General features: G+C 38.2%; 1 protein-coding gene across 5 annotated transcripts in view; it reads left to right on the top strand.

Annotated features, from left to right (window-relative positions):
* tcf4 (transcription factor 4) overlaps positions 1–9,245 on the top strand; it is a 221,818-nt gene that overhangs the window by 140,334 nt on the left and 72,239 nt on the right. The window lies entirely within an intron of this gene.

Consider the following 9,245-nt stretch of genomic DNA (forward strand, 5'->3'; position numbering starts at 1 on the left):
CACACACACACACACACACACACATGCACGCACACAAACACACACACACACACACACACACACAGCTGTCCACTCGTTCCTCCTCATGCACGAGTGCTGGTGTTTGTTGGCTATCGTTGTCGACCAATCAGAAGATCAAATGAAACGCAGACACATGTTGATGCGAAATGAAGGAATTAAAAGCTAGTTTCTCCTCCTCTATTTCTTTGCTTGATTGGATGTATTTTGTTATATCTAAAAAAAAAAGTTTATCAAAATAAGGTAAATAACTGGTTATCCACTTAACACATTTTGATTGTTTTTATTTTTAAATTAAATATTTAATTTTTATATTTTGATGATTTTTTTTAATTATTAGCTTCTCATCAGTTCATTTTATTTGTTTTTATTTTTAAATAATATATTTATTTCAATTTTACATTTTTATGAGTTCATTAATTATTAGCTTTAACCCCTCATGAACTTTTATCAGAAGTGAACTTAGACGTTCTGTTCCTCAAACACTGTTCGGGTTTTTCTTCTAGTTAATGAAACTGACAAAAATAATTATGCAGCTCATCTTCTTCTTAATGATGATTATAAGCAAGTAAATTATGATTGTTTCAAGATTCTTGATTGTGTTTCAGGCTCTACTAGAACAGGTTTTCCAGCTTGAATGTTGATTATTCTCCTCATATTCTCCATTGTTGCGGCTCCTCTCTTCCCAGTCTGTCAGTAACGCTCTGTTCACTTCCTGTCTCTATGAAGCCCCTCCTCCTGAAAAGCACACTGTGCTCTTATTGGTCGGCTGGATCAGTGTGTTGTGATTGGTCGAGCGCTTCGAGTGTGTTTGAATGTCCCGCCCCTTACCATAACCACCAGTTTAACACACTACTAACTCGCTCAACCAGGCCCCGCCCCTTTATTCTGCGCATGAATTATTATAATGAGGAATATTGTGACGTGTTCGTTCCCGGAAGAAACTCAAGACTACAATGGAGGCGATTCAGGAGTTCAGAAACACTGACTCTGATATAGAGAATAACTCTGAGCTCAAACGGCGACATTACACACACTGAAGAAACATGAACATGTGAAAACACAGAATAGGATCCGTTTATATGTCCGTTCTTTACAGTAAATGAGTTGATTAGTGTCCAGGTTCTCTTACGGCCGCTGTATATTCTGTACAGGTGTGTGTGTGTGTGTGTGTGCGCGCTCTATTTGACTCGCTGCAACGTTCATGACTCGTTTATGATTTGATGTTTAACTCGAGATGTTATTTTTTTTGTTTGAAAAAGCGGTGATTTACACTTATGCGTGTGTGTGTGTGTGTGTGTGTGTGTGTGATTACTCCTCATGTCTCTCTGATATTTAGCTGCTTGTCTGCTCGAGTACTTTTCTCCTTGTTGCACGTCAAAGTGTTAATTGCCCCTTGTTAAAAGCCCTGCTGTAAAAAGGCCCGTGTGTGTGTGTGTGTGTGTGTGTGTGTGTGTGTGTGTGTGTGTGTGTGTGTGTGTGTGTGTGTGTGTGTGTATCTTCACCTGCCGTCTCTTTGCATCCAATTCCTCTTCCTGTGCTAAAGCTTCACTAGGTGACGAGAGCCAGAAATCAGTGTGAGGACTCTTACACACACACGCGCACACACACACACACACACACTCAAAAGCGTGGGTATTTTCAGACTTCGCTAACATCACCTCCACTTTAATGGGTTTACAAATATTCATTTATACCCGCATTTACCTTTTCATTGCATTTTGCCTCTCAGATGAAAGGCTTTGGATGTCGTCGTGTCTCTTCCTGTGTGTGATGGAGGCGTCGTGCCAGCGAGTGTGTGTCGGATACACACATACACAGATGCAGATTTCCTCCGGTTCTGGCGCCGATCCGTTTCCGAGGTGTTTGTCTCTCTGCGCTTCCTAAAGGAAAAAGCCTGAGTGTGAAGCGCTCGCTCGTCTTTTGACTGGCGTTCGGTTTGACACCGGAGGGTGTGTGTGTGTGTGTGTGTGATGTGTGTCCTGAGCAGAGAGGATTGTGGGATAGGCCTGATCCTTGCTTTTCTCTTTCATAGCTCTGGAGATTGTTTCGAATATTATATTAGCACACACTGCATATTGAAATCATAATAGAGTGTGAAATACTATAGTATGCAACGATACACAATATATCAATCAAAATTATATTAAAATATAGTAATAATTTAATTATATACATATAATACATTAAAATTAATTTATTTTATCATATAATAATTAATATACAATATATATATATGTATATGTATGTATACATTCATACAGTATATACTATATTCACCATATATGTTGTATATAATATTAAGATAAATAGAAATTGCACAAATTAAATCTCATTTATGGGCTTTCTTTCTTTGTCTTTCTTTCTTTCTTTCTTTCTTTCTTAACATTACACAGTGCATTTAACATTTAGTTAGAAATAATGTAGATGGAGCTTGATTTTATTAATCAGAATTTAATATAGAAAAAAGTTTGCTGTTATTGGTCACTTTTATTGATCCCGCCCACTCAGCCTTGATGACATCAGCAGTGAACAAAAGTCATTTCACTGATGGAGAAAGTCATATTTGAATAAAAGTAGGCTTTTTAATTGACGTCTTTATCCATCATAAGCATCAGCGTCCCATTGGATGTCAGTGCAACAAGTGATTCCTCATTTGCATAAAGTTGAGCTCAACTTTTCTCACCCGAGTCTCATTGCCAACAGTGTTGATCATGAGATATCCAAACACACACTCGCTGTTATCAGCTCATAATTATATGCAGTAATTGTGCACTATAAATTAATGCATTTGAATGGCAAATATTTCCATCTAAATAAGGTTTTGGTATGTTATAGACACGAGTGTGTGTGTGTGTGTGTGTGTGTGTGTGTGTGTGTGTGTGTGTGTGTGTGTGTGTGTGTGTGTTTCAGCATCTGCAGTGTGTGTGTGTGTGTGTTTGTGTTTCAGCATCTGCAGTGTGTGTGTGTGTGTTTGTGTTTGTGTGTGTACAGGTGTGCTGTACTGTGTTCTCATAATTAATGGCTCTTTCCTGAGATGCTCACATGCATCGGTTTCCTCCTGCTGAGTGTGTGTGTGTGTGTGTGTGTGTGTGTGTGTGTGTGTGTGTGTGTGTGTTTTGGGAAGCAATGGAGGGGGATTCAATCCAGACTGTGTGCATAAAGGTGGATTAGTTCACCACACACACACACACACACACACACACACACTCTCTCTCTCTCTCTCTCTCTCTCTCTCTCTCTCTCTCTCTCTCTCTCTCTCTCTCTCTCTCTCTCTCTCTCTCTCTCTCTCTCTCTCTCTCTCTCTCTGCTGTGTCATCACGGCTCCTCGGCAGCAGCTGAGACAGTTCTCTGACCTTTGACCCCGGCGCTGCAGGGTGCGCTCATCACTGCCTCATTACTCAATGCTGAGTGTGTGTGTGTGTGTGAGATGATGGCATTCCAGAGCAGTGTGAACACTTCATCATCATCATCAGAACACAGTCTGTGGCAGCGTTCACCTGCTGCATACTATACACTACATAGTATAAACTGCATACTATAAACTGCATATTAATACTATATACTGCATACTATATACTGCATACTAATACTATATACTGATACTAATACTATATACTGCATACTAATACTATATACTGTATATTAATACTATATACTGCATACTAATATTATATACTGCATATTAATACTATATACTGCATACTAATATCATATACTGCATATTAATACTATATACTGCATACTAATACTGCATACTAATACTATATACTGCATACTAATACTGCATACTAATACTATATACTGCATACTAATACTATATACTGCATATTAATACTATATACTGCATACTAATATCATATACTGCATATTAATACTATATACTGCATACTAATACTGCATACTAATACTATATACTGCATACTAATACTATATACTGCATACTAATACTGTATACTAATACTAATACTGTATACTAATACTGTATACTACTATATACTGCATACTAATACTATATACTGCATACTAATATCATATACTGCATATTAATACTATATACTGCATACTAATACTGTATACTAATACTATATACTGCATACTAATACTGTATACTAATACTATATACTGCATACTAATACTATATACTGCATACTAATACTATATACTGCGTACTAATACTGTATACTAATACTGTATACTAATACTAATACTGTATACTACTATATACTGCATACTAATACTATATACTGCATACTGTTTGAAGTGAAACAGCATACAACATTTTTTTTAAACATATGTCCTATAATCTCACTATATTGTATATTATTAATCATTAAAAGTTTACATTTTTAGTCTAATTTTGTATCAAAATATCTCTTAATCAAATGTCCACCTCCTAACGGTTTAGCTACATCAGTGGTTAGCCTAATAAACAACATAATACACAGCCAAACCTTGACCCCAGTTGAGAAAGAGAAATAAATCACAATTAAATGGATATCTCATCCAGGAGCTGTCAGTTCAGTCATCATTTACTCACCCTAAAAGAACATATAGTGGAAAATGTCCCCGTGTTGTTTTGGACCCCATTGACTTTCATTATATGGACAAAAAGAAAGAGAGAAAGTCATGCAGGTTTGGAACGACATACATTTGTTACTGTATTTATTACTCTTTGTTAATGTTAGTTCACAGTGCATTAATTAATGTTAACAAGATTTTAATAAAGTATTAGTAAATGTTGAAATTAACGTGAATAAATGCGGTATAAGGGCACTTCATTATCAGTTCTAATTAACTAATGAACCGGACGTAGTGGACGAGAAACATTTGGAAAGCGCGAGTGTGGACGGAGAGTGTGTAAAGGCGTGTTGGGCTTCGTCTACGGTGGCCCGTCGGGGACATATCCCATGTGTGTCGCAGGGCGTCGAGTCCGAGGGGAACGGCCCCCCGTGGGTCCGCCAGACCGCAGACCGAGGGCCATTTAGCATCCCCGACCCGAGGAGATGGAGTGCTCGCGGGGTCCTCATTCGTCTGCTTCAGCACTCCTGCTCTTTATAGCCTCCCTGCTTCCCTCTGCACTCCTTCTTCACCTTCACCACATCCATCTCGCTGCTCCTTCCCTGTCTCCTCCTTCCTCTGCTCTCCCCCGGAAACTTGTGTTGCTCAGAGGTTGCTCTGAAGGATTGAAGTGTGTAAGTGTTGAGAAGTTCATTAGGAGAATTAAAAACGCTTTTATTTCAACACGACTCGACTCTTCCGGCTCTCGTCTCCAGAACGAGATCACATCACTAGTCTGATACAGAACTGATTTTAAAAAATGTATTATTCTTTTATGAATCTCTCAGCAAAATACCTTTCTGATTTAATCGTCACATGTCAAAACAGCTTCACATGAGCTGAGTTTAAATCATCACATCTAAAAACACATCTTTTCTCTTTAATCTACCGTAACTTTTTCTTTTCTTTTTTTTTTTCTTCTTGCTTTGTTTAGTTTTTTCTCGTACGTTCCTGTACAGCACTTTGGCCAACCAAGGTAGATTTTAAATGTGCTTTATAAATAAAATGTGTGATTTGATCTGATTTGATTTGATTAAAACAGACTCAGATGTCTTTTTTCCGACAATTAATCTCGGTTTAATCTCTTTTTATTCGTGAGATGTTAAAGAGATCTTTATTTGTGATTTGTGATTTTTTTTTTTTTTTTTCCTGTACATAATGATTAAAAATGAATGGTAAGAAATATTTTAATTAATTTGTGATTGCAGACTTTGGTATCTTGGCAAAGATGAGCTTAGCGTGAGACATTGTTGAGATCTCTGTTGAAACTCTCTAGGAGACAGAGATTTTTTCAGACAATTAATCTCGGTTTAATCTCTTATTCGCATTGCAGTCTAGGAGTCACACGTGAGATATTAAAGAGATCTCTTTTGCCGGTTTAGTTTCATATTTAAAAGTATGATTTGGTCATGATTATGGTTAAAGAGATAGAATGCATTTATGAATAGATTATTACTAGTGAAATATGAGATAACATTGTTGAAGGTTACACTTTATTTTAAGGTGTCATTGTTACAGTGTAATTATATATTTAAGTACTGAGTAATAATAAGCAACTACATGTACTTACTATATGGTTAGGGATTTGGTTGAGGGTTAGTTGCATGTAATTATGCATCATTTACTGTTATTACTATGGTAAGTACAAGTAACACATGTAACAAGGACACTGTAAAATATAACAAAGTAGATCTAAAGTAATTGCAAAGGGCGTCTCTGGGACTTCGCTGAGTTCGGAAAACAGCGTTCACATCATTCATATCAGATTACAGGATTACAGATTACAAGACCTTTATTCTCTTCTCCGTTTAATCTCATTATAATCTCATTGTGTTCAGGAGAAACATTTGAGATATTCCAGAGATCTCTCTCTCACTCTCTCTCACTCTCTCTCTCTCTCTATCTCTCTCTCTCTCTCTCTCTCTCTCTCTCTCTCACTCACACAGACAGACACATTCACAAACACACTCTCTCACTCACTCTCTCTCACTCTCTCTCTCTCACTCTCTCTCTCTCACTCTCTCTCTATCTCTCTCTCTCTCTCTCTCTCTCTCTCTCTCTCTCTCTCTCTCTCTCACTCACTCACTCACTCACTCACTCACTCACAGACACATTCACAAACACACTTTCTCACTCACTCACTCACTCACTCACTCGCGCACACACACACTCTCTCTCTCTCTCTCTCTCTCTCTCTCTCTCACTCACACACACACTCACACTCACAGACACATTCACAAACACACTCTCTCACTCACTCACTCTCTCACTCACTCACTCACTCACTCGTGCACACACACACACACACACACACTCTCTCTCTCTCTCTCTCTCTCTCTCTCTCCCTCACTCACACACACACTCACAGACACATTCACAAACACACTTTCTCACTCACTCACTCACTCACTCACTCACTCACTCACTCACTCACTCACTCGTGCACACACACACACACACTCTCTCTCTCTCACTCTCTCTCTCCCTCACTCACACACACACTCACAGACACATTCACAAACACACTCTCTCTCTCACTCTCACTCACACACTCACGCACACACACACACACTCACTCTCTCTCACTCTCTCTCTCTCTCTCTCTCTCTCACTTTCTGGAATTTTTGTCCCGTGTTTTTTTTGTTTGTTTGTTGCACTTTTCCAATTACGTTAATGTCTTCTCCGTTTCTCGCAATCATCATTTGGTGTCCATGCAAGCATGCGCCTGCTGTTATTAATGCGGGCCGGTAATCCTTCACGGGCGTCTTCAGGTGTGTGTCATTTATCTTTGTTAATATTTCCTCTGGATGCCAGCTGGGTACCCGTGCCAGCCGGCTCCCAAACTGGGCATGAGGAACGCGCCGGGAACGACGGGCTTTTTTTTTTTTTCCATCCGCCCGAAGTTGCCCGGCAACAGCGCGCCTGAGATAAACCGACCGTCCCGTAGAAAACGAGACACTTTTGTTTTAAAACTCCCCCTCTTTTGCATAAAAAACCTCTTTAACTGTGAGAGGGGCGAGTTATTTAAGACAAGGACTCTTTTGTTTTAGCCTGTGAAAGGCGTCAGACCCCGCTCTCCTCCTGCGACCGGGGGCCGCCACGTAATTGGCCTATTTAGCTTGTTTTGCATGTGAATGCGGCGCTAGTCAAGCATCGCTAAGTCTGTTGTGAGAGATGCCGTCATTTGAATTCAGCTCAGCGCAAACATTCTCCCTACTTTATCACATCTTCTAATGAGCCCCGGCCCGGGACGCTTCCCCCCCGAGTCTCCCGGAAAAGTTGGGTAGGAAGTTTACGTTGCGTTCCTCACACACTCCCGACTCTAGCCGTTTCTGCTAGCCGTCTTTCCTCTGGAGCGCGCGCTCGTTAGCCGGGCTTGATTAGCAGAACGGTGTTAACTGAGAACAGTGTAGTGATGGGAAGAGTGTGTGCTGGGAACAGTGTAATGATGGGAAGAGTGTGTGCTGGGTAAGTTTGTTTCGGAGATTCTCTGGGACACACGGATGCTGGATTGTCGTCTCATATCGACATATTACGGCTTTAATTATGCAGGTCAAATTGTCTTGTAAACGTCAGCGCTTTCATAATTCTAATTAAAGGCCTTTCAAACATTGTGTGTTTTAATACATTGGATCACTGGGGGTTTTTTAGCACAAAATTGACATTTCAAGCATCTGTTTGTCTTTTTTTCTTTTTTTATGAAATTGTGGCTTTAATTACAAAGGTCAATTTGTCTTTTAAACATCACAACTTTTATAATCCTAATTAAAGGCATTTTTGACTTTGTAAAAACATTGTGTGCTTTAATACAACATTGTATCACATTCCAGTGCAGAATTGACATTTCAATGTATAATTTTGTAAAAAAATTTTTTATGAAATTGTGGCTTTAATTATGAAGGTCAAATTGTCTTTTAAACATCACAACTTTTACAATCCTAATTAAACACAACATTTTTTTATTTATTAAAAAAAGCCTAATTATGATTATAAAAGTTGTGAAATTTCAAAGAATTTGATCTTCATAATTAAAGCCAGAATTGCATCAAAAAATGTCAGATGCTTGAAATATCAATTTTGCACTGAAATGTGACACAATGTCGTATTAATACAACATTGTGTAATTTTTTTCATGCACGAGTTTGTATATTTCTGTCATTTTTGATGAAATTGTGGCTTTTTGAAGGTCAAACTGTCTTTCAAACATCACGTAAAAGTTGTTTGTCTGCTTTAATGCAACACTGTATCACTTTTAGCATTTCATGCATGTTTTGTATATTTGTGATGTGATGAAAATGTCACATCATTTTATAATCCTAATTAAAGGCCTTTTGGCTTTTTAAAAACATTGTGTGCTTTAATACTACGTTGCATCACTTTCTGAACACAAAATTAGCATTTCAAGCATCTGTTGTTTTTTTGATGAAATTATGGCTTTAATTATGAAGGTAAAATGTATTTTAAGTGTCACAACTTTCATAATCCTAATTAAACGCCTTTTTTAACCTTTTTTTCTCAACAAAAAAAAGAAGTGTGCTTTGATACAACATTTTAACATTTTATTTTGAGCATCTGTCATTTTTTTTGATGAAATTGTGGGTTCATCGCAGACGTTGTTTGACAGATGATCTCAAAGGGAAACGTTTTTTTGTTTTTGTTTTTGGTGC

This window comes from Squalius cephalus (assembly GCF_949319135.1).
Source record: "Squalius cephalus genome assembly, chromosome: 17".
NCBI classification, from domain to species: domain Eukaryota; kingdom Metazoa; phylum Chordata; class Actinopteri; order Cypriniformes; family Leuciscidae; genus Squalius; species Squalius cephalus.